We start from the raw sequence: 24,104 nt of genomic DNA, 5'->3' as shown, positions 1-24,104 counted from the left end.
TGAGTGACAGTGAGTGACAGTAAATGAGTGACAGTGAGTGAGTGACAGAGTGAGTGACAGTGAGTGTGAGTAAGTTAGTGACAGTGAGTGACAGTGAGTGAGTGAGTGAGTAAGTGACTGTGAGTGAGTGACAGTGAGTGACAGTGAGTGAGTGACAGTGAGTGAGAGTGAGTGACTGTAAGTGGCATTGAGTGAGTGACAGTGAGTGAGTGACAGTGAGTGGCAGTGAGTGGCAGTGAGTGAGTGACAGTGAGTGAATGACAGTGAGTAACAGTGAGTGAGTGACAGTGAGTGACAGTGACTGACAGTGAGAGACAGTGAGTGAGAGTGACAGTGAGTGAGAGTGAGTGACAGTGAGTGAGTGACTGCGAGTGAGTGACAGTGAGTGACTGAGTGAGTGACAGTGAGTGACAGTGAGTGACAGTGAGTGAGTGACAGCGAGTGACAGCGAGTGAATGACAGCGAGTGATAGTGAGTGACAGCGAGTAACTGAGTGAGTGACAGTGAGTTAGTTACAGTGAGTGACAGTGAGTGTGAGTGACAGTGAGTGAGTGACAGTGAGTGACAGTGAGTGAGTGACAGTGAGTAACAGTGAGTGACAGTGAGTGTGTGACAGTGAGTGACAGTGAGTGACAGTGAGTGACCGTGAGTGAGTGACTGTGAGTGACCGTGAGTGACAGTGAGTGAGTGACAGTGAGTGACATCGAGTTACAGCGAGTTACAGTGAGTGACAATGAGTGAGTGACAGTGATTCACAGTGAGTGACAGTAAATGAGTGACAGTGAGTGAGTGACAGTGAGTGTGATTGAGTGTGAGTGAGTGACAGTGAGTGACAATGAGTGAGTGACAGTGAGTGACAGTGATTGAGTGACAGTGAGTGTGAGTGAGTGACAATGAGTGAGTGACAGTGAGTGACAGTGAGTGAGTGACAGTGAGTGAGTGACAGTGAGTAAATGACAGTGAGTGATAGTGAGTGACAGTGAGTGACAGTGAGTGAGTGACTGAGTGAGTGACTGAGTGAGTGACAGTGAGAGACAGTGAGTGAGTGACAGTGAGTGACAGTGAGTGACAGTGAGTGAGTAACAGTGAGTTACTGGGTGAGTGACTGAGTGAGTGAATGATAGTAAGTGACAGTGAGTGAGTGACAGTGAGTGACAGTAAGTGACAGTGGGTGACAATGAGTGACAGTGAGTGACAGTCAGTGACAGTGAGTGAGTGACAGTGAGTGACAGTGAGTGACAGTGAGTGAGTGACAGTGAGTGACTGTGAGTGACAGTGAGTGAGTGACTGCGAGTGAGTGACAGTGAGTGACAGTGAGTGACAGTGAGTGAGTGACAGTGAGTGAGTGACAGTGAGTGACAGTGAGTGACAGTGAGTGAGTGACAGTGAGTGACAGTGAGTGACAGTGAGTGAGTGACAGTGAGTGACTGCGAGTGAGTTACAGTGAGTGACAGTAAATGAGTGACAGTGAGTTACAGTGAGAGAGTGACAGTGAGTGAGTGACAGTGAGTGACAGTGAGTGAGTGACAGTGAGTGACTGTGAGTGACAGTGAGTGACTGCGAGTGAGTGACAGTGACAGTGAGTGACAGTGAGTGACAGTGAGTGAGTGACTGCGAGTGAGTGACAGTGAGTGACAGTGACAGTGAGTGACAGTGAGTGACAGTGAGTGAGTGACAGTGAGTGAGTGACAGTGAGTGACAGTGAGTGACAGTGAGTGAGTGACAGTGAGTGACAGTGACAGTGAGTGACAGTGAGTGACAGTGAGTGAGTGACTGCGAGTGAGTTACAGTGAGTGAGTGACAGTGAGTGACAGTAAATGAGTGACAGTGAGTTACAGTGAGAGAGTGACAGTGAGTGAGTGACAGTGAGTGACAGTGAGTGAGTGACAGTGAGTGACTGTGAGTGACAGTGAGTGACTGCGAGTGAGTGACAGTGACAGTGAGTGACAGTGAGTGACAGTGAGTGAGTGACAGTGAGTGACTGCGAGTGAGTTACAGTGAGTGAGTGACAGTGAGTGACAGGGAAATGAGTGACAGTGAGCGAGTGACAGTGAGTGAGTGACAGTGAGTGACAGTGACAGCAACTGAAGCAGCTGAATCAGCTACTGAATGAGCTACTGAAGCAGCTGAATCAGCTGAATCTGCTACTAAAGCAGCTGAATCAGCAACTGAAGCAGCTGAATCAGCAACGGGCAGTGCGTGACCGTGAGTGACAGAGTGAGTGACAGTGAGTGAGTGACAGTGAGTGAGTGACAGTGAGTTACAGTGAGTGAGTGACAGTGAGTGACAGTGAGTGAGTGACAGTGAGTGTGAGTGAGTGAGTGACAGTGAGTGACAATGAGTGAGTGAGTGACAGTGAGTGACAGTGAGTAACAATGAGTGAGTGACAGTGAGTGACAGTAAATGAGTGACAGTGAGTGAGTGACAGTGAGTGTGAGTGAGTGACAGTGAGTGAGTGACAGTGAGTGTGAGTGAGTGACAATGAGTGAGTGACAGTGAGTGACAGTGAGTGAGTGACAGTGAGTGACAGTGAGTGAGTGACAGTGAGTGACAGTGAGTAAATGACAGTGAGTGATAGTGAATGACAGTGAGTGACAGTGACTGAGTGAGTGACTGAGTGAGTGACAGTGAGTGACAGTGAGAGACAGTGAGTGAGTGACAGTGAGTGACAGTGAGTGACAGTGAGTGAGTAACAGTGAGTTACTGGGTGAGTGACTGAGTGAGTGAATGATAGTAAGTGACAGTGAGTGAGTGACAGTGAGTGACAGTAAGTGACAGTGGGTGACAATGAGTGACAGTGAGTGACAGTCAGTGACAGTGAGTGACAGTGAGTGACAGTGAGTGAGTGACAGTGAGTGACTGTGAGTGACAGTGAGTGAGTGACAGTGAGTGAGTGACTGCGAGTGACAGTGAGTGACAGTGAGTGACAGTGAGTGACAGTGAGTGAGTGACAGTGAGTGACAGTGACAGTGAGTGACAGTGAGTGACAGTGAGTGAGTGACAGTGAGTGACTGCGAGTGAGTTACAGTGAGTGAGTGACAGTGAGTGACAGTAAATGAGTGACAGTGAGTTACAGTGAGAGAGTGACAGTGAGTGAGTAACAGTGAGTGACAGTGAGTGAGTGACAGTGAGTGACTGTGAGTGACAGTGAGTGACTGCGAGTGAGTGACAGTGACAGTGAGTGACAGTGAGTGACTGCGAGTGAGTGACAGTGAGTGACAGTGAGTGACAGTGAGTGAGTGACAGTGAGTGAGTGACAGTGAGTGACAGTGAGTGACAGTGAGTGAGTGACAGTGAGTGACAGTGACAGTGAGTGACAGTGAGTGACAGTGAGTGAGTGACTGCGAGTGAGTTACAGTGAGTGAGTGACAGTGAGTGACAGTAAATGAGTGACAGTGAGTTACAGTGAGAGAGTGACAGTGAGTGAGTGACAGTGAGTGACAGTGAGTGACAGTGAGTGAGTGACAGTGAGTGACTGTGAGTGACAGTGAGTGACTGCGAGTGAGTGACAGTGACAGTGAGTGACAGTGAGTGACTGCGAGTGAGTTACAGTGAGTGAGTGACAGTGAGTGACAGGGAAATGAGTGACAGTGAGCGAGTGACAGTGAGTGAGTGACAGTGAGTGACAGTGACAGCAACTGAAGCAGCTGAATCAGCTACTGAATGAGCTACTGAAGCAGCTGAATCAGCTGAATCTGCTACTGAAGCAGCTGAATCAGCAACTGAAGCAGCTGAATCAGCAACGGGCAGTGCGTGACCGTGAGTGACAGAGTGAGTGACAGTGAGTGAGTGACAGTGAGTGAGTGACAGTGAGTGACAGTGAGTTACAGTGAGTGAGTGAGTGACAGTGAGTGACAGTGAGTGTGAGTGAGTGAGTGACAGTGAGTGACAATGAGTGAGTGAGTGACAGTGAGTGACAGTGAGTAACAATGAGTGAGTGACAGTGAGTGACAGTAAATGAGTGACAGTGAGTGAGTGACAGTGAGTGTGAGTGAGTGACAGTGAGTGACAATGAGTGAGTGACAGTGAGTGACAGTAAATGAGTGACAGTGAGTGAGTGACAGTGAGTGTGAGTGAGTGACAATGAGTGAGTGACAGTGAGTGACAGTGAGTGACAGAGTGAGTGAGTGACTGACAGTGAGTGATAGTGAGTGACAGTGAGTGAGTGACAGTGGCAGTGAGTGAGTGACAGGGAGTGACAGTGAGTGAATGACAGTGAGTGACTGAGTGAGTGACAGTGAGTGACAGTGAGTGAGAGTGACAGTGAGTGAGAGTGAGTGACAGTGAGTGAGTGACTACGAGTGAGTAACAGTGAGTGACATTGAGTGAGTGACGTAAGTGAGTGAGTGACAGTGAGTGACAGTGAGTGAGTGACAGTGAGTCACAGTGAGTGAGTGACAGTGAGTGATAGACAGTGAGTGACAGTGAGTGAGTGACAGTGAGTGAGTGACTGTGAGTGAGTGACTGTGAGTGACAGTGAGTGACTGAGTGACAGTGAGTGACAGCGAGTTACAGCGAGTTACAGTGAGTGACAATGAGTGAATGACAGTGAGTGACAGTGAGTGAGTGACAGTGAATGAGTGACAGTGAGTGTGAGTGACAGTGAGTGACAGTGAGTGAGTGGCTGTGAGTGACAGTGAGTGACAGTGAGTGAGTGACAGTGAGTGAGTGACAGTGAGTGACAATGAGTGAGTGACAGTGAGTGACAGCGAGTGACAGTAAATGAGTGACAGTGAGTGAGTGACAGTGAGTGCTAGTGAGTGACAGTGAGTGACAGTAAATGAGTAACAGTGAGTGAGTGACAGTGAGTGACAGTGACAGTGAGTAAGTGACTGACAGTGAGTGACAGTGAGTGATTGACAGTGACAGCTACTGAAGCAGCTGAATCAGCAACTGAAGAAGATGAATCAGCAACTGACAGTGAGTGACAGTGAGTGAATGACAATGAGTGAGTGATAGTGTGTGACAGTGAGTGAGTGACAGTGAGTTACAGTGAGTGCCTTAGTAAGTGACAGTGAGTGAGTGACAGTGAGTGAGTGACAGTGAGTGACAGTGAGTGGGTGACAGTGAGTGAGTGACAGTGAGTGAGTGACAGTGAGTGAGGTACAGCGAGTGACAGTGAGTGACATTGAGTGAATGATAGTGAGTGAGTGACTGAGTGAGTGACAGTGAGTGACAGTGAGTGACAGTGAGTGAGTGACAGTGAGTGTGAGTGAGTGAGTGACAGTGAGTGACAATGAGTGAGTGACAGTGAGTGAGTGACAGTGACAGTGAGTAACAATGAGTGAGTGACAGTGAGTGACAGTAAATGAGTGACAGTGAGTGGCAGTGAGTGTGCGTGAGTGACAGTGAGTGACAATGAGTGAGTGACAGTGAGTGACAGTGAGTGACAGTAAATGAGTGACAGTGAGTGACAGTGAGTGAGTGACAGTGAGTGTGCGTGAGTGAGAATGAGTGAGTGACAGTGAGTGAGTGACAGTGAGTGAGTGAGTGACAGTGAGTGACTGACAGTGACTGATAGTGAGTGACAGTGAGTGAGTGACAGTGGCAGTGAGTGAGTGACAGGGAGTGACAGTGAGTGAATGACAGTGAGTGACTGAGTGAGTGACCGTGAGTGAGTGACAGTGAGTGACAGTGAGAGACAGTGAGTGAGAGTGACAGTGAGTGAGAGTGAGTGACAGTGAGTGAGTGACTGCGAGTGAGTAACAGTGAGTGACAGTGAGTGACAGTGAGTGAGTGACAGTGAGTGACAGTGAGTGAGTGACAGTGAGTAACAGTGAGTGAGTGACAGTGAGTGACAGTGAGTGAGTGACAGTGAGTGAGTGACTGAGTGACAGTGAGTGACTGAGTGACAGTGAGTGACAGCGAGTTACAGTGAGTGACAATGAGTGAGTGACAGTGAGTGACAGTGAGAGTGACAGTGAGTGAGTGAAAGTGAGTGAGTGCCAGTGAGTGACAGTGAGTGAGTGAGTGACAGTGAGTGACAGTGAGTGAGTGACAGTGAGTGAGTGGCTGTGAGTGACAGTGAGTTACAGTGAGTGCCTTAGTGAGTGACAGTGAGTGAGTGACAGTGAGTGAGTGACAGTGAGTGACAGTGAGTGGGTGACAGTGAGTGACAGTGAGTGAGTGACAGTAAATGAGTGACAGTGAGTGAGTGACAGTGAGTGAGTGACAGTGAGTGTGAGTGAGTGACAGTGATAGTGAGTGACAGTGAGTGACAGTGAGTGAGTGATAGTGAGTGAGTGACAGTGAGTGAGTGATAGTGAGTGAGTGACAGTGAGTTACAGTGAGTAACAGTTAGTCAGTGACAGTGAGTGACAGTGAGTGAGTGACAGTGAGTGACAGTGAGTAACAGTGAGTGAGTGACAGCTACTGAAGCAGCTGAATCAGCAACTGAAGTAGCTAATTTAGCAACTGAAGCAGCTGAATCAGCTACTGAAGCAGCTGAATCAGCTCCTGAAGCAGCTGAATCAGCTACTGAAGCAGCTGAATCAGCAACTGAAGCAGCTGAATCAGCTACTGAAGCACCTGAATCAGCTACTGAAGCAGCTGAATCAGCCACTGAAGCAGCTGAATCAGCTACTGACAGTGAGTGACAGTGAGTGAGTGACAGTGAGTCACAGTGAGTGAGTGACAGTTAGTGACAGTGGGTGACAGTGAGTGAGTGACTGTGAGTGACAGTGAGTGAGTGACAGTGAGTGAGTGACTGTGAGTGATAGTGAGTGACAGCGAGTTACAGTGAGTGACAATGAGTGAGTGACAGTGAGTTACAGTGAGAGTGACAGTGAGTGAGTGAAAGTGAGTGTGAGTGAGTGAGTGCCAGTGAGTGACAGTGAGTGTGAGTGAGTGAGTGACAGTGAGTGACAGTGAGTGAGTGACAGTGAGTGACAGTGAGTGAGTGACAGTGAGTGAGTGGCTGTGAGTGACAGTGAGTTACAGTGAGTTCCTTAGTGAGTGACAGTGAGTGAGTGACAGTGAGTGACAGTGAGTGGGTGACAGTGAGTGACAGTGAGTGAGTGACAGTAAATGAGTGACAGTGAGTGAGTGACAGTGAGTGAGTGACAGTGAGTGTGAGTGAGTGACAGTGAGTGAGTGATAGTGAGTGACAGTGAGTGACAGTGAGTGACAGTGAGTGATAGTGAGTGACAGTGAGTTACAGTGAGTAACAGTTAGTCAGTGAGAGTGAGTGAGTGACAGTGAGTGAGTGACAGTGAGTAACAGTGAGTGAGTGACAGTGACAGCTACTGAAGCAGCTGAATCAGCAACTGAAGTAGCTAATTCAGCAACTGAAGCAGCTGAATCAGCTACTGAAGCAGCTGAATCAGCTCCTGAAGCAGCTGAATCAGCTACTGACAGTGAGTGACAGTGAGTGAGTGACAGTGAGTGACAATGAGTGAGTGACAGTGACAGTGAGTGAGTGACAGTAAATGAGTGACAGTGAGTGAGTGACAGAGTAAGTGACAGTGAGTGTGAGTAAGTTAGTGACAGTGAGTGACAGTGAGTGAGTGATTGAGTAAGTGACTGTGAGTGAGTGAGTGACAGTGAGCGACAGTGAGTGAGTGACAGTGAGTGAGAGTGAGTGACTGTAAGTGGCATTGAGTGAGTGACAGTGAGTGAGTGACAGTGAGTGAGTGACAGTGAGTGGCAGTGAGTGAGTGACAGTGAGTGAATGACAGTGAGTAACAGTGAGTGAGTGACAGTGAGTGACAGTGACTGACAGTGAGAGACAGTGAGTGAGAGTGACAGTGAGTGAGAGTGAGTGACAGTGAGTGAGTGACAGCGAGTGACAGCGAGTGAGTGACAGCGAGTGATAGTGAGTGACAGCGAGTAACTGAGTGAGTGACAGTGAGTGAGTTACAGTGAGTGACAGTGAGTGTGAGTAACAGTGAGTGAGTGACAGTGAGTGACAGAGTGAGTGAGTGACAGTGAGTGACAGTGAGTGAGTGACAGTGAGTGACAGTGAGTGACAGTGAGTGTGTGACAGTGAGTGACAGTGAGTGACCGTGAGTGAGTGAATGTGAGTGACCGTGAGTGAGTGACTGTGAGTGACAGTGAGTGAGTGACAGTGAGTGACATCGAGTTACAGCAAGTTACAGTGAGTGACAATGAGTCAGTGACAGTGAGTGACAGTGAGTGACAGTAAATGAGTGACAGTGAGTGAGTGACACTGAGTGTGATTGAGTGTGAGTGAGTGAGTGACAATGAGTGACAATGAGTGAGTGAGTAAGTGATTGTGAGTGAGTGAGTGACAGTGAGCGACAGTGAGTGAGTGAGAGTGAGTGACTGTAAGTGGCATTGAGTGAGTGACAGTGAGTGAGTGACAGTGAGTGACAGTGAGTGAGTAACAGTGAGTGACTGAGTGAGTGACTGAGTGAGTGAATGATAGTAAGGACAGTGAGTGAGTGACAGTGAGTGACAGTAAGTGACAGTGAGTGACAATGAGTGACAGTGAGTGACAGTCAGTGACAGTGAGTGAGTGACAGTGAGTGACAGTGAGTGAGTGACAGTGAGTGACTGTGAGTGACAGTGAGTGAGTGACTGCGAGTGAGTGACAGTGAGTGACAGTGAGTGACAGTGAGTGAGTGACAGTGAGTGACTGCGAGTGAGTTACAGTGAGTGAGTGACAGTGAGTGACAGTAAATGAGAGTCAGTGAGTTACAGTGAGAGAGTGACAGTGAGTGACAGTGAGTGACAGTGAGTGAGTGACAGTGAGTGACTGTGAGTGACAGTGAGTGAGTGACTGCGAGTGAGTGACAGTGACAGTGAGTGACAGTGAGTGACAGTGGCAGTGAGTGACAGTGAGTGACAGTGAGTGAGTGACAGTGAGTGACTGCGAGTGAGTTACAGTGAGTGAGTGACAGTGAGTGACAGGGAAAATGAGTGACAGTGAGCGAGTGACAGTGAGTGAGTGACAGTGAGTGACAGTGAGTGACAGTGACAGCAACTGAAGCAGCTGAATCAGCTACTGAATGAGCTACTGAAGCAGCTGAATCAGCTGAATCAGCTTCTGAAGCAGCTGAATCAGCTACTGAAGCAGCTGAATCAGCAACTGAAGCAGCTGAATCAGCAACGGGCAGTGCGTGACCGTGAGTGACAGAGTGAGTGACAGTGAGTGAGTGACAGTGAGTGAGTGACAGTGAGTGACAGTGAGTTACAGTGAGTGAGTGACAGTGAGTGACTGAGTGAATGACAGTGAGTGACAGTGAGTGAGTGACAGTGAGTATGAGTGAGTGAGTGACAGTGAGTGACAATGAGTGAGTGAGTGACAGTGAGTGACAGTGAGTAACAATGAGTGAGTGACAGTGAGTGACAGTAAATGAGTGACAGTGAGTGAGTGACAGTGAGTGTGAGTGAGTGACAGTGAGTGACAATGAGTGAGTGACAGTTAGTGACAGTGAGTGACAGTAAATGAGTGACAGTGAGTGAGTGAAAGTGAGTGTGAGTGAGTGACAATGAGTGAGTGACAGTGAGTGACAGAGTGAGTGAGTGACTGACAGTGAGTGATAGTGAGTGACAGTGAGTGACAGAGTGAGTGAGTGACTGACAGTGAGTGATAGTGAGTGACAGTGAGTGAGTGACAGTGGCAGTGAGTGAGTAACAGGGAGTGACAGTGAGTGAATGACAGTGAGTGAGTGACAGTGAGTGACAGAGACAGTGAGTGAGAGTGACAGTGAGTGAGAGTGAGTGACAGTGAGTGAGTGACTACGAGTGAGTAACAGTGATTGACATTGAGTGACAGTAAGTGAGTGAGTGAGTGACAGTGAGTGACAGTGAGTGAGTGACAGTGAGTCACAGTGAGTGACAGTGAGTGATTCACAGTGAGTGAGTGACTGAGTGATAGTGAATGACTGAGTGACAGTGAGTGACAGCGAGTTACAGCGAGTTACAATGAGTGAGTGACAGTGAGTGAGTGACAGTGAATGAGTGACAGTGAGTGAGTGACAGTGAGTGAGTGGCTGTGAGTGACAGTGAGTGAGTGACAGTGAGTGACAATGAGTGAGTAACAGTGAGTGACAGCGAGTGACAGTAAATGAGTGACAGTGAGTGAGTGACAGTGAGTGTGAGTGAGTGACAGTGAGTGACAGTAAATGAGTAACAGTGAGTGAGTGACAGTGAGTGACAGTGAGTAAGTGACTGACAGTGAGTGACAGTGAGTGAGTGACAGTGACAGCTACTGAAGCAGCTGAATCAGCAACTGAAGAAGATGAATCAGCAACTGACAGTGACAGTGAGTGAATGACAATGAGTGAGTGATAGTGAGTGACAGTGAGTGAGTGACAGTGAGTTACAGTGAGTGCCTTAGTGAGTGACAGTGAGTGAGTGACAGTGAGTGGGTGACAGTGAGTGAGTGACAGTGAGTGACAGTGAGTGAGGTACAGCGAGTGACAGTGAGTGACAGTGAGTGAGTGATAGTGAGTGAGTGACAGTGAGTGAGTGATAGTGAGTGAGTCACAGTGAGTTACAGTGAGTAACAGTTAGTCAGTGACAGTGAGTGAGTGACAGTGAGTGACAGTGACTGACAGTGAGAGACAGTGAGTGAGAGTGACAGTGAGTGAGAGTGAGTGACAGTGAGTGAGTGACTGCGAGTGAGTGACAGTGAGTGACAGTGAGTGACAGTGAGTGAGTGGCAGCGAGTGACAGCGAGTGAGTGACAGCGAGTGATAGTGAGTGACAGCGAGTAACTGAGTGAGTGACAGTGAGTGAGTTACAGTGAGTGACAGTTAGTGTGAGTGACAGTGAGTGACAGTGAGTGAGTGACAGTGAGTGACAGTGAGTGAGTGACAGTGAGTGACAGTGAGTGACCGTGAGTGAGTGACTGTGAGTGACCGTGAGTGAGTGACCGTGAGTGAGTGACTGTGAGTGACAGTCAGTGAGTGACATCGAGTTACAGCGAGTTACAGTGAGTGACAATGAGTGAGTGACAGTGAGTGACAGTGACAGTGAGTGAGTGACAGTGAGTGTGATTGAGTGTGAGTGAGTGACAGTGAGTGACAATGAGTGAGTGACAGTAAATGAGTGACAGTGAGTGACAGTGAGTGACAGTAAATGAGTGGCAGTGATTGAGTGACAGTGATTGTGACAGTTAGTGATTGACAGTGAATGAGTGACTGTGAGTGACAGTGAGTGACTGAGTGACAGTGAGTGACAGCGAGTTACAGCGAGTTACAGTGAGTGACAATGAGTGAGTGACAGTGAGTGACAGTGAGTGACAGTGAATGAGTGACAGTGAGTGTGAGTGACAGTGAGTGACAGTGAGTGAGTGACAGTGAGTGAGTGGCTGTGAGTGACAGTGAGTGAGTGAGTGACAGTGAGTGACAGTGAGTGACAATGAGTGAGTGACAGTGAGTGACAGCGAGTGACAGTAAATGAGTGACAGTGAGTGAGTGACAGTGAGTGTGAGTGACAGTGAGTGACAGTAAATGAGTAACAGTGAGTGAGTGACAGTGAGTGACAGTGAGTAAGTGACTGACAGTGAGTGACAGTGAGTGAGTGACAGTGACAGCTACTGAAGCAGCTGAATCAGCAACTGAAGAAGATGAATCAGCAACTGACAGTGACAGTGAGTGAATGACAATGAGTGAGTGATAGTGAGTGACAGTGAGTTACAGTGAGTGCCTTAGTGAGTGACTGTGAGTGAGTGACAGTGAGTGAGTGACAGTGAGTGACTGAGTGAGTGACAGTGAGTGACAGTGAGTGACAGTGAGTGAGTGGCAGCGAGTGACAGCGAGTGAGTGACAGCGAGTGATAGTGAGTGACAGCGAGTAACTGAGTGAGTGACAGTGAGTGAGTTACAGTGAGTGACAGTTAGTGTGAGTGACAGTGAGTGACAGTGAGTGAGTGACAGTGAGTGACAGTGAGTGAGTGACAGTGAGTGACAGTGAGTGTGTGACAGTGAGTGACAGTGAGTGACCGTGAGTGAGTGACTGTGAGTGACCGTGAGTGAGTGACCGTGAGTGAGTGACTGTGAGTGACAGTCAGTGAGTGACATCGAGTTACAGCGAGTTACAGTGAGTGACAATGAGTGAGTGACAGTGAGTGACAGTGACAGTGAGTGAGTGACAGTGAGTGTGATTGAGTGTGAGTAAATGAGTGACAGTGAGTGACAGTGAGTGACAGTAAATGAGTGGCAGTGATTGAGTGACAGTGATTGTGACAGTTAGTGATTGACAGTGAATGAGTGACTGTGAGTGACAGTGAGTGACTGAGTGACAGTGAGTGACAGCGAGTTACAGCGAGTTACAGTGAGTGACAATGAGTGACAGTGAGTGACAGTGAGTGACAGTGAATGAGTGACAGTGAGTGACAGTGAGTGACAGTGAGTGAGTGACAGTGAGTGAGTGGCTGTGAGTGACAGTGAGCGAGTGAGTGACAGTGAGTGACAGTGAGTGACAATGAGTGAGTGACAGTGAGTGACAGCGAGTGACAGTAAATGAGTGACAGTGAGTGAGTGACAGTGAGTGTGAGTGAGTGACAGTGAGTGACAGTAAATGAGTAACAGTGAGTGAGTGACAGTGAGTGACAGTGAGTAAGTGACTGACAGTGAGTGACAGTGAGTGAGTGACAGTGACAGCTACTGAAGCAGCTGAATCAGCAACTGAAGAAGATGAATCAGCAACTGACAGTGACAGTGAGTGAATGACAATGAGTGAGTTACAGTGAGTGACAGTTAGTGTGAGTGACAGTGAGTGACAGTGAGTGAGTGACAGTGAGTGACAGTGAGTGAGTGACAGTGAGTGGGTGACAGTGAGTGAGTGACAGTGAGTGACAGTGAGTGAGGTACAGCGAGTGACAGTGAGTGACAGTGAGTGAGTGATAGTGAGTGAGTGACAGTGAGTGAGTGATAGTGAGTGAGTCACAGTGAGTTACAGTGAGTAACAGTTAGTCAGTGACAGTGAGTGAGTGACAGTGAGTGACAGTGACTGACAGTGAGAGACAGTGAGTGAGAGTGACAGTGAGTGAGAGTGAGTGACAGTGAGTGAGTGACTGCGAGTGAGTGACAGTGAGTGACTGAGTGAGTGACAGTGAGTGACAGTGAGTGAGTGGCAGCGAGTGACAGCGAGTGAGTGACAGCGAGTGATAGTGAGTGACAGCGAGTAACTGAGTGAGTGACAGTGAGTGAGTTACAGTGAGTGACAGTTAGTGTGAGTGACAGTGAGTGACAGTGAGTGACAGTGAGTGACAGTGAGTGAGTGACAGTGAGTGACAGTGAGTGTGTGACAGTGAGTGACAGTGAGTGACCGTGAGTGAGTGACTGTGAGTGACCGTGAGTGAGTGACCGTGAGTGAGTGACTGTGAGTGACAGTCAGTGAGTGACATCGAGTTACAGCGAGTTACAGTGAGTGACAATGAGTGAGTGACAGTGAGTGACAGTGACAGTGAGTGAGTGACAGTGAGTGTGATTGAGTGTGAGTGAGTGACAGTGAGTGACAATGAGTGAGTGACAGTAAATGAGTGACAGTGAGTGACAGTGAGTGACAGTAAATGAGTGGCAGTGATTGAGTGACAGTGATTGTGACAGTTAGTGATTGACAGTGAATGAGTGACTGTGAGTGACAGTGAGTGACTGAGTGACAGTGAGTGACAGCGAGTTACAGCGAGTTACAGTGAGTGACAATGAGTGAGTGACAGTGAGTGACAGTGAGTGACAGTGAATGAGTGACAGTGAGTGTGAGTGACAGTGAGTGACATTGAGTGAGTGACAGTGAGTGAGTGGCTGTGAGTGACAGTGAGTGAGTGAGTGACAGTGAGTGACAGTGAGTGACAATGAGTGAGTGACAGTGAGTGACAGCGAGTGACAGTAAATGAGTGACTGCGAGTGAGTGACAGTGAGTGACTGAGTGAGTGACAGTGAGTGACAGTGAGTGAGTGGCAGCGAGTGACAGCGAGTGAGTGACAGCGAGTGATAGTGAGTGACAGCGAGTAACTGAGTGAGTGACAGTGAGTGAGTTACAGTGAGTGACAGTTAGTGTGAGTGACAGTGAGTGACAGTGAGTGAGTGACAGTGAGTGACAGTGAGTGAGTGACAGTGAGTGACAGTGAGTGACAGTGAGTGTGTGACAGTGAGTGACAGTGAGTGACCGTGAGTGAGTGACTGTGAGTGACCGTGAGTGAGTGACCGTGAGTGAGTGACTGTGAGTGACAGTCAGTGAGTGACATCGAGTTACAGCGAGTTACAGTGAGTGACAATGAGTGAGTGACAGTGAGTGACAGTGACAGTGAGTGAGTGACAGTGAGTGTGATTGAGTGTGAGTGAGTGACAGTGAGTGACAATGAGTGAGTGACAGTAAATGAGTGACAGTGAGTGACAGTGAGTGACAGTAAATGAGTGGCAGTGATTGAGTGACAGTGATTGTGACAGTTAGTGATTGACAGTGAATGAGTGACTGTGAGTGACAGTGAGTGACTGAGTGACAGCGAGTTACAGCGAGTTACAGTGAGTGACAATGAGTGAGTGACAGTGAGTGACAGTGAGTGACAGTGAATGAGTGACAGTGAGTGTGAGTGACAGTGAGTGACAGTGAGTGAGTGACAGTGAGTGAGTGGCTGTGAGTGACAGTGAGTGAGTGAGTGACAGTGAGTGACAGTGAGTGACAATGAGTGAGTGACAGTGAGTGACAGCGAGTGACAGTAAATGAGTGACAGTGAGTGAGTGACAGTGAGTGTGAGTGAGTGACAGTGAGTGACAGTAAATGAGTAACAGTGAGTGAGTGACAGTGAGTGACAGTGAGTAAGTGACTGACAGTGAGTGACAGTGAGTGAGTGACAGTGACAGCTACTGAAGCAGCTGAATCAGCAACTGAAGAAGATGAATCAGCAACTGACAGTGACAGTGAGTGAATGACAATGAGTGAGTGATAGTGAGTGACAGTGAGTTACAGTGAGTGCCTTAGTGAGTGACTGTGAGTGAGTGACAGTGAGTGAGTGACAGTGAGTGACTGAGTGAGTGACAGTGAGTGAGTGGCAGCGAGTGACAGCGAGTGAGTGACAGCGAGTGATAGTGAGTGACAGCGAGTAACTGAGTGAGTGACAGTGAGTGAGTTACAGTGAGTGACAGTTAGTGTGAGTGACAGTGAGTGACAGTGAGTGAGTGACAGTGAGTGACAGTGAGTGAGTGACAGTGAGTGACAGTGAGTGTGTGACAGTGAGTGACAGTGAGTGAGTGACTGTGAGTGACCGTGAGTGAGTGACCGTGAGTGAGTGACTGTGAGTGACAGTCAGTGAGTGACATCGAGTTACAGCGAGTTACAGTGAGTGACAATGAGTGAGTGACAGTGAGTGACAGTGACAGTGAGTGAGTGACAGTGAGTGTGATTGAGTGTGAGTAAATGAGTGACAGTGAGTGACAGTGAGTGACAGTAAATGAGTGGCAGTGATTGAGTGACAGTGATTGTGACAGTTAGTGATTGACAGTGAATGAGTGACTGTGAGTGACAGTGAGTGACTGAGTGACAGTGAGTGACAGCGAGTTACAGCGAGTTACAGTGAGTGACAATGAGTGACAGTGAGTGACAGTGAGTGACAGTGAATGAGTGACAGTGAGTGTGAGTGACAGTGAGTGACAGTGAGTGAGTGACAGTGAGTGAGTGGCTGTGAGTGACAGTGAGTGAGTGAGTGACAGTGAGTGACAGTGAGTGACAATGAGTGAGTGACAGTGAGTGACAGCGAGTGACAGTAAATGAGTGACAGTGAGTGAGTGACAGTGAGTGTGAGTGAGTGACAGTGAGTGACAGTAAATGAGTAACAGTGAGTGAGTGACAGTGAGTAAGTGACTGACAGTGAGTGACAGTGAGTGAGTGACAGTGACAGCTACTGAAGCAGCTGAATCAGCAACTGAAGAAGATGAATCAGCAACTGACAGTGACAGTGAGTGAATGACAATGAGTGAGTGATAGTGAGTGACAGTGAGTGAGTGACAGTGAGTTACAGTGAGTGCCTTAGTGAGTGACTGTGAGTGAGTGACAGTGAGTGAGTGACAGTGAGTGACAGTGAGTGGGTGACAGTGAGTGACAGTGAGTGAGGTACAGCGAGTGACAGTGAGTGACAGTGAGTGAGTGATAGTGAGTGAGTGACAGTGAGTGAGTGATAGTGAGTGAGTCACAGTGAGTTACAGTGAGTAACAGTTAGTCAGTGACAGTGAGTGAGTGACAGTGAGTGAGTGACAGTGACTGACAGTGAGAGACAGTGAGTGAGAGTGACAGTGAGTGAGAGTGAGTGACAGTGAGTGAGTGACTGCGAGTGAGTGACAGTGAGTGACTGAGTGAGTGACAGTGAGTGGCAGCGAGTGACAGCGAGTGAGTGACAGCGAGTGATAGTGAGTGAGAGCGAGTAACTGAGTGAGTGACAGTGAGTGAGTTACAGTGAGTGACAGTGAGTGTGAGTGACAGTGAGTGACAGTGAGTGAGTGACAGTGAGTGACAGTGAGTGAGTGACAGTGAGTGACAGTGAGTGTGTGACAGTGAGTGACAGTGAGTGACCGTGAGTGAGTGACTGTGAGTGACCGTGAGTGAGTGACCGTGAGTGAGTGACTGTGAGTGACAGTCAGTGAGTGACATCGAGTTACAGCGAGTTACAGTGAGTGACAATGAGTGAGTGACAGTGAGTGACAGTGACAGTAAATGAGTGACAGTGAGTGAGTGACAGTGAGTGTGATTGAGTGTGAGTGAGTGAGTGACAGTGAGTGACAATGAGTGAGTGGCAGTAAATGAGTGACAGTGAGTGACAGTGAGTGACGGTAAATGAGTGGCAGTGATTGAGTGACAGTGATTGTGATTGAGTGTGAGTGAGTGAGTGACAGTGAGTGACAATGAGTGAGTGACAGTGAGTGAGTGACAGTGAGTGAGTGAGTGACAGTGAGTGACAGTGAGTAAGTGACAGTGAGTGATAGTGAGTGACAGTGAGTGAGTGAGTGACTGAGTGAGTGACAGTGAGTGAGAGTGAGTGACTTAAGTGGCATTGAGTGAGTGACAGTGAGTGAGTGACAGTGAGTGAGTGACAGTGAGTGACAGTGAGTGGCAGTGAGTGAGTGACAGTGAGTGAATGACAGTGAGTAACAGTGAGTGAGTGACAGTGAGTAACAGTGAGTGAGTGACAGTGAGTGACAGTGACTGACAGTGAGTGAGAGTGACAGTGAGTGAGATTGAGTGACAGTGAGTGAGTGACTGCGAGTGAGTGACAGTGAGTGACTGAGTGAGTGACAGTGAGTGAGTGACAGTGAGTGACTGAGTGAGTGACAGTGAATGACAGTGAGTGACAGTGAATGAGTGGCAGCGAGTGACAGCGAGTGAGTGACAGCGAGTGATAGTGAGTGACAGCGAGTAACTGAGTGAGTGACAGTGAGTGAGTTACAGTGAGTGACAGTGAGTGTGAGTGACAGTGAGTGAGTGACAGTGAGTGTGAGTGACAGTGAGTGACAGTGAGTGAGTGACAGTGAGTGAGTGGCTGTGAGTGACAGTGAGTGAGTGAGTGACAGTGAGTGAGTGACAGTGAGTGACAATGAGTGAGTGACAGTGAGTGACAGCGAGTGACAGTAAATGAGTGACAGTGAGTGAGTGACAGTGAGTGTGAGTGAGTGACAGTGAGTGACAGTAAATGAGTAACAGTGAGTGACAGTGAGTAAGTGACTGACAGTGAGTGACAGTGAGTTAGTGACAGTGACAGCTACTGAAGCAGCTGAATCAGCAACTGAAGAAGATGAATCAGCAACTGACAGTGACAGTGAGTGAATGACAATGAGTGATAGTGAATGACAGTGAGTGAGTGATAGTGAGTTACAGTGAGTGCCTTAGTGAGTGACTGTGAGTGAGTGACAGTGAGTGAGTGACAGTGAGTGACAGTGAGTGGGTGACAGTGAGTGAGTGACAGTGAGTGACAGTGAGTGAGGTACAGCGAGTGACAGTGAGTGACAGTGAGTGAGTGATAGTGAGTGAGTGACAGTGAGTGAGTGATAGTGAGTGAGTCACAGTGAGTTACAGTGAGTAACAGTTAGTCAGTGACAGTGAGTGAGTGACAGTGAGTGAGTGACTGTGAGTGACCGTGAGTGAGTGACCGTGAGTGAGTGACTGTGAGTGACAGTCAGTGAGTGACATCGAGTTACAGCGAGTTACAGTGAGTGACAATGAGTGAGTGACAGTAAGTGACAGTGACAGTAAATGAGTGACAGTGAGTGAGTGACAGTGAGTGTGATTGAGTGTGAGTGAGTGACAGTGAGTGACAATGAGTGAGTGACAGTAAATGAGTGACAGTGAGTGACAGTGAGTGACAGTAAATGAGTGGCAGTGATTGAGTGACAGTGATTGTGACAGTTAGTGATTGACAGTGAATGAGTGACTGTGAGTAACAGTGAGTGACTGAGTGACAGTGAGTGACAGCGAGTTACAGCGAGTTACAGTGAGTGACAATGAGTGAGTGACAGTGAGTGAGTGACAGTGAATGAGTGACAGTGAGTGTGAGTGACAGTGAGTGACAGTGAGTGAGTGACAGTGAGTGAGTGGCTGTGAGTGACAGTGAGTGAGTGAGTGACAGTGAGTGAGTGACAGTGAGTGACAGTGAGTGAGTGACAGTGAATGAGTGACAGTGAGTGTGAGTGACAGTGAGTGACAGTGAGTGAGTGACAGTGAGTGAGTGAGTGGCTGTGAGTGACAGTGAGTGAGTGAGTGACAGTGAGTGAGTGACAGTGAGTGACAATGAGTGAGTGACAGTGAGTGACAGCGAGTGACAGTAAATGAGTGAGAGTGAGTGAGTGACAGTGAGTGTGAGTGAGTGACAGTGAGTGACAGTAAATGAGTAACAGTGAGTGAGTGACAGTGAGTGACAGTGAGTAAGTGACTGACAGTGAGTGACAGTGAGTGAGTGACAGTGACAGCTACTGAAGCAGCTGAATCAGCAACTGAAGAAGATGAATCAGCAACTGACAGTGACAGTGAGTGAATGACAATGAGTGAGTGATAGTGAGTGACAGTGAGTGAGTGACAGTGAGTTACAGTGAGTGCCTTAGTGAGTGACTGTGAGTGAGTGACAGTGAGTGAGTGACAGTGAGTGACAGTGAGTGGGTGACAGTGAGTGAGTGACAGTGAGTGACAGTGAGTGAGGTACAGCGAGTGACAGTGAGTGACAGTGAGTGAGTGATAGTGAGTGAGTGACAGTGAGTGAGTGATAGTGAGTGAGTCACAGTGAGTTACAGTGAGTAACAGTTAGTCAGTGACAGTGAGTGAGTGACAGTGAGTGAGTGACAGTGACTGACAGTGAGAGACAGTGAGTGAGAGTGACAGTGAGTGAGAGTGAGTGACAGTGAGTGAGTGACAGTGAGTGAGTGACTGTGAGTGACCGTGAGTGAGTGACCGTGAGTGAGTGACTGTGAGTGACAGTCAGTGAGTGACATCGAGTTACAGCGAGTTACAGTGAGTGACAATGAGTGAGTGACAGTAAGTAACAGTGACAGTAAATGAGTGACAGTGAGTGAGTGACAGTGAGTGTGATTGAGTGTGAGTGAGTGACAGTGAGTGACAATGAGTGAGTGACAGTAAATGAGTGACAGTGAGTGACAGTGAGTGACAGTAAATGAGTGGCAGTGATTGAGTGACAGTGATTGTGACAGTTAGTGATTGACAGTGAATGAGTGACTGTGAGTGACAGTGAGTGACTGAGTGACAGTGAGTGACAGCGAGTTACAGCGAGTTACAGTGAGTGACAATGAGTGAGTGACAGTGAGTGACAGTGAGTGAGTGACAGTGAATGAGTGACAGTGAGTGACAGTGAGTGAGTGACAGTGAGTGAGTGGCTGTGAGTGACAGTGAGTGAGTGACAGTGAGTGAGTGACAGTGAGTGACAGTGAGTGAGTGACCGTGAATGAGTGACAGTGAGTGTGAGTGACAGTGAGTGACAGTGAGTGAGTGACAGTGAGTGAGTGGCTGTGAGTGACAGTGAGTGAGTGACAGTGAGTGAGTGACAGTGAGTGACAATGAGTGAGTGACAGTGAGTGACAGCGAGTGACAGTAAATGAGTGACAGTGAGTGAGTGACAGTGAGTGTGAGTGAGTGACAGTGAGTGACAGTAAATGAGTAACAGTGAGTGAGTGACAGTGAGTGACAGTGAGTAAGTGACTGACAGTGAGTGACAGTGAGTGAGTGACAGTGACAGCTACTGAAGCAGCTGAATCAGCAACTGAAGAAGATGAATCAGCAACTGACAGTGACAGTGAGTGAATGACAATGAGTGAGTGATAGTGAGTGACAGTGAGTGAGTGACAGTGAGTTACAGTGAGTGCCTTAGTGAGTGACTGTGAGTGAGTGACAGTGAGTGAGTGACAGTGAGTGACAGTGAGTGGGTGACAGTGAGTGAGTGAGTGACAGTGAGTGACAGTGAGTGACAATGAGTGAGTGACAGTGAGTGACAGCGAGTGACAGTAAATGAGTGACAGTGAGTGAGTGACAGTGAGTGTGAGTGAGTGACAGTGAGTGACAGTAAATGAGTAACAGTGAGTGAGTGACAGTGAGTAAGTGACTGACAGTGAGTGACAGTGAGTGAGTGACAGTGACAGCTACTGAAGCAGCTGAATCAGCAACTGAAGAAGATGAATCAGCAACTGACAGTGACAGTGAGTGAATGACAATGAGTGAGTGATAGTGAGTGACAGTGAGTGAGTGACAGTGAGTTACAGTGAGTGCCTTAGTGAGTGACTGTGAGTGAGTGACAGTGAGTGAGTGACAGTGAGTGACAGTGAGTGGGTGACAGTGAGTGACAGTGAGTGAGGTACAGCGAGTGACAGTGAGTGACAGTGAGTGAGTGATAGTGAGTGAGTGACAGTGAGTGAGTGATAGTGAGTGAGTCACAGTGAGTTACAGTGAGTAACAGTTAGTCAGTGACAGTGAGTGAGTGACAGTGAGTGAGTGACAGTGACTGACAGTGAGAGACAGTGAGTGAGAGTGACAGTGAGTGAGAGTGAGTGACAGTGAGTGAGTGACTGCGAGTGAGTGACAGTGAGTGACTGAGTGAGTGACAGTGAGTGGCAGCGAGTGACAGCGAGTGAGTGACAGCGAGTGATAGTGAGTGACAGCGAGTAACTGAGTGAGTGACAGTGAGTGAGTTACAGTGAGTGACAGTGAGTGTGAGTGACAGTGAGTGACAGTGAGTGAGTGACAGTGAGTGACAGTGAGTGAGTGACAGTGAGTGACAGTGAGTGTGTGACAGTGAGTGACAGTGAGTGACCGTGAGTGAGTGACTGTGAGTGACCGTGAGTGAGTGACCGTGAGTGAGTGACTGTGAGTGACAGTCAGTGAGTGACATCGAGTTACAGCGAGTTACAGTGAGTGACAATGAGTGAGTGACAGTGAGTGACAGTGACAGTAAATGAGTGACAGTGAGTGAGTGACAGTGAGTGTGATTGAGTGTGAGTGAGTGAGTGACAGTGAGTGACAATGAGTGAGTGGCAGTAAATGAGTGACAGTGAGTGACAGTGAGTGACGGTAAATGAGTGGCAGTGATTGAGTGACAGTGATTGTGATTGAGTGTGAGTGAGTGAGTGACAGTGAGTGACAATGAGTGAGTGACAGTGAGTGAGTGACAGTGAGTGAGTGAGTGACAGTGAGTGACAGTGAGTAAGTGACAGTGAGTGATAGTGAGTGACAGTGAGTGAGTGAGTGAGTGACTGAGTGAGTGACAGTGAGTGAGAGTGAGTGACTTAAGTGGCATTGAGTGAGTGACAGTGAGTGAGTGACAGTGAGTGAGTGACAGTGAGTGACAGTGAGTGGCAGTGAGTGAGTGACAGTGAGTGAATGACAGTGAGTAACAGTGAGTGAGTGATAGTGAGTGACAGTGAGTGAGTGACAGTGAGTTACAGTGAGTGCCTTAGTGAGTGACTGTGAGTGAGTGACAGTGAGTGAGTGACAGTGAGTGACAGTGAGTGGGTGACAGTGAGTGAGTGAGTGACAGTGAGTGACAGTGAGTGACAATGAGTGAGTGACAGTGAGTGACAGCGAGTGACAGTAAATGAGTGACAGTGAGTGAGTGACAGTGAGTGTGAGTGAGTGACAGTGAGTGACAGTAAATGAGTAACAGTGAGTGAGTGACAGTGAGTAAGTGACTGACAGTGAGTGACAGTGAGTGAGTGACAGTGACAGCTACTGAAGCAGCTGAATCAGCAACTGAAGAAGATGAATCAGCAACTGACAGTGACAGTGAGTGAATGACAATGAGTGAGTGATAGTGAGTGACAGTGAGTGAGTGACAGTGAGTTACAGTGAGTGCCTTAGTGAGTGACTGTGAGTGAGTGACAGTGAGTGAGTGACAGTGAGTGACAGTGAGTGGGTGACAGTGAGTGACAGTGAGTGAGGTACAGCGAGTGACAGTGAGTGACAGTGAGTGAGTGATAGTGAGTGAGTGACAGTGAGTGAGTGATAGTGAGTGAGTCACAGTGAGTTACAGTGAGTAACAGTTAGTCAGTGACAGTGAGTGAGTGACAGTGAGTGAGTGACAGTGACTGACAGTGAGAGACAGTGAGTGAGAGTGACAGTGAGTGAGAGTGAGTGACAGTGAGTGAGTGACTGCGAGTGAGTGACAGTGAGTGACTGAGTGAGTGACAGTGAGTGGCAGCGAGTGACAGCGAGTGAGTGACAGCGAGTGATAGTGAGTGAGAGCGAGTAACTGAGTGAGTGACAGTGAGTGAGTTACAGTGAGTGACAGTGAGTGTGAGTGACAGTGAGTGACAGTGAGTGAGTGACAGTGAGTGACAGTGAGTGAGTGACAGTGAGTGACAGTGAGTGTGTGACAGTGAGTGACAGTGAGTGACCGTGAGTGAGTGACTGTGAGTGACCGTGAGTGAGTGACCGTGAGTGAGTGACTGTGAGTGACAGTCAGTGAGTGACATCGAGTTACAGCGAGTTACAGTGAGTGACAATGAGTGAGTGACAGTGAGTGACAGTGACAGTAAATGAGTGACAGTGAGTGAGTGACAGTGAGTGTGATTGAGTGTGAGTGAGTGAGTGACAGTGAGTGACAATGAGTGAGTGGCAGTAAATGAGTGACAGTGAGTGACAGTGAGTGACGGTAAATGAGTGGCAGTGATTGAGTGACAGTGATTGTGATTGAGTGTGAGTGAGTGAGTGACAGTGAGTGACAATGAGTGAGTGACAGTGAGTGAGTGACAGTGAGTGAGTGAGTGACAGTGAGTGACAGTGAGTAAGTGACAGTGAGTGATAGTGAGTGACAGTGAGTGAGTGAGTGAGTGACTGAGTGAGTGACAGTGAGTGAGAGTGAGTGACTTAAGTGGCATTGAGTGAGTGACAGTGAGTGAGTGACAGTGAGTGAGTGAGTGACAGTGAGTGACAGTGAGTGGCAGTGAGTGAGTGACAGTGAGTGAATGACAGTGAGTAACAGTGAGTGAGTGACAGTGAGTAACAGTGAGTGAGTGACAGTGAGTGACAGTGACTGACAGTGAGTGAGAGTGACAGTGAGTGAGATTGAGTGACAGTGAGTGAGTGACTGCGAGTGAGTGACAGTGAGTGACTGAGTGAGTGACAGTGAGTGAGTGACAGTGAGTGACTGAGTGAGTGACAGTGAATGACAGTGAGTGACAGTGAATGAGTGGCAGCGAGTGACAGCGAGTGAGTGACAGCGAGTGATAGTGAGTGACAGCGAGTAACTGAGTGAGTGACAGTGAGTGAGTTACAGTGAGTGACAGTGAGTGTGAGTGACAGTGAGTGAGTGACAGTGAGTGTGAGTGACAGTGAGTGACAGTGAGTGAGTGACAGTGAGTGAGTGGCTGTGAGTGACAGTGAGTGAGTGAGTGACAGTGAGTGAGTGACAGTGAGTGACAATGAGTGAGTGACAGTGAGTGACAGCGAGTGACAGTAAATGAGTGACAGTGAGTGAGTGACAGTGAGTGTGAGTGAGTGACAGTGAGTGACAGTAAATGAGTAACAGTGAGTGACAGTGAGTAAGTGACTGACAGTGAGTGACAGTGAGTTAGTGACAGTGACAGCTACTGAAGCAGCTGAATCAGCAACTGAAGAAGATGAATCAGCAACTGACAGTGACAGTGAGTGAATGACAATGAGTGATAGTGAATGACAGTGAGTGAGTGATAGTGAGTTACAGTGAGTGCCTTAGTG

At 48.2% G+C, this 24,104-nt stretch overlaps 1 protein-coding gene across 2 annotated transcripts in view; it reads left to right on the top strand.

Annotated features, from left to right (window-relative positions):
• LOC116938262 (uncharacterized) overlaps window positions 1-24,104 on the top strand; it is a 226,427-nt gene that overhangs the window by 114,899 nt on the left and 87,424 nt on the right. The window lies entirely within an intron of this gene.

Source organism: Petromyzon marinus, chromosome 1 (genome assembly GCF_048934315.1).
Source record: "Petromyzon marinus isolate PM22_M1 ecotype Great Lakes invasive population chromosome 1, UKy_Petmar_22M1.pri1.0, whole genome shotgun sequence".
NCBI classification, from domain to species: domain Eukaryota; kingdom Metazoa; phylum Chordata; class Hyperoartia; order Petromyzontiformes; family Petromyzontidae; genus Petromyzon; species Petromyzon marinus.
The sequence above is the reverse complement of the archived record's forward strand: the minus strand, read 5'-3'. Positions and strand labels throughout refer to the sequence as shown.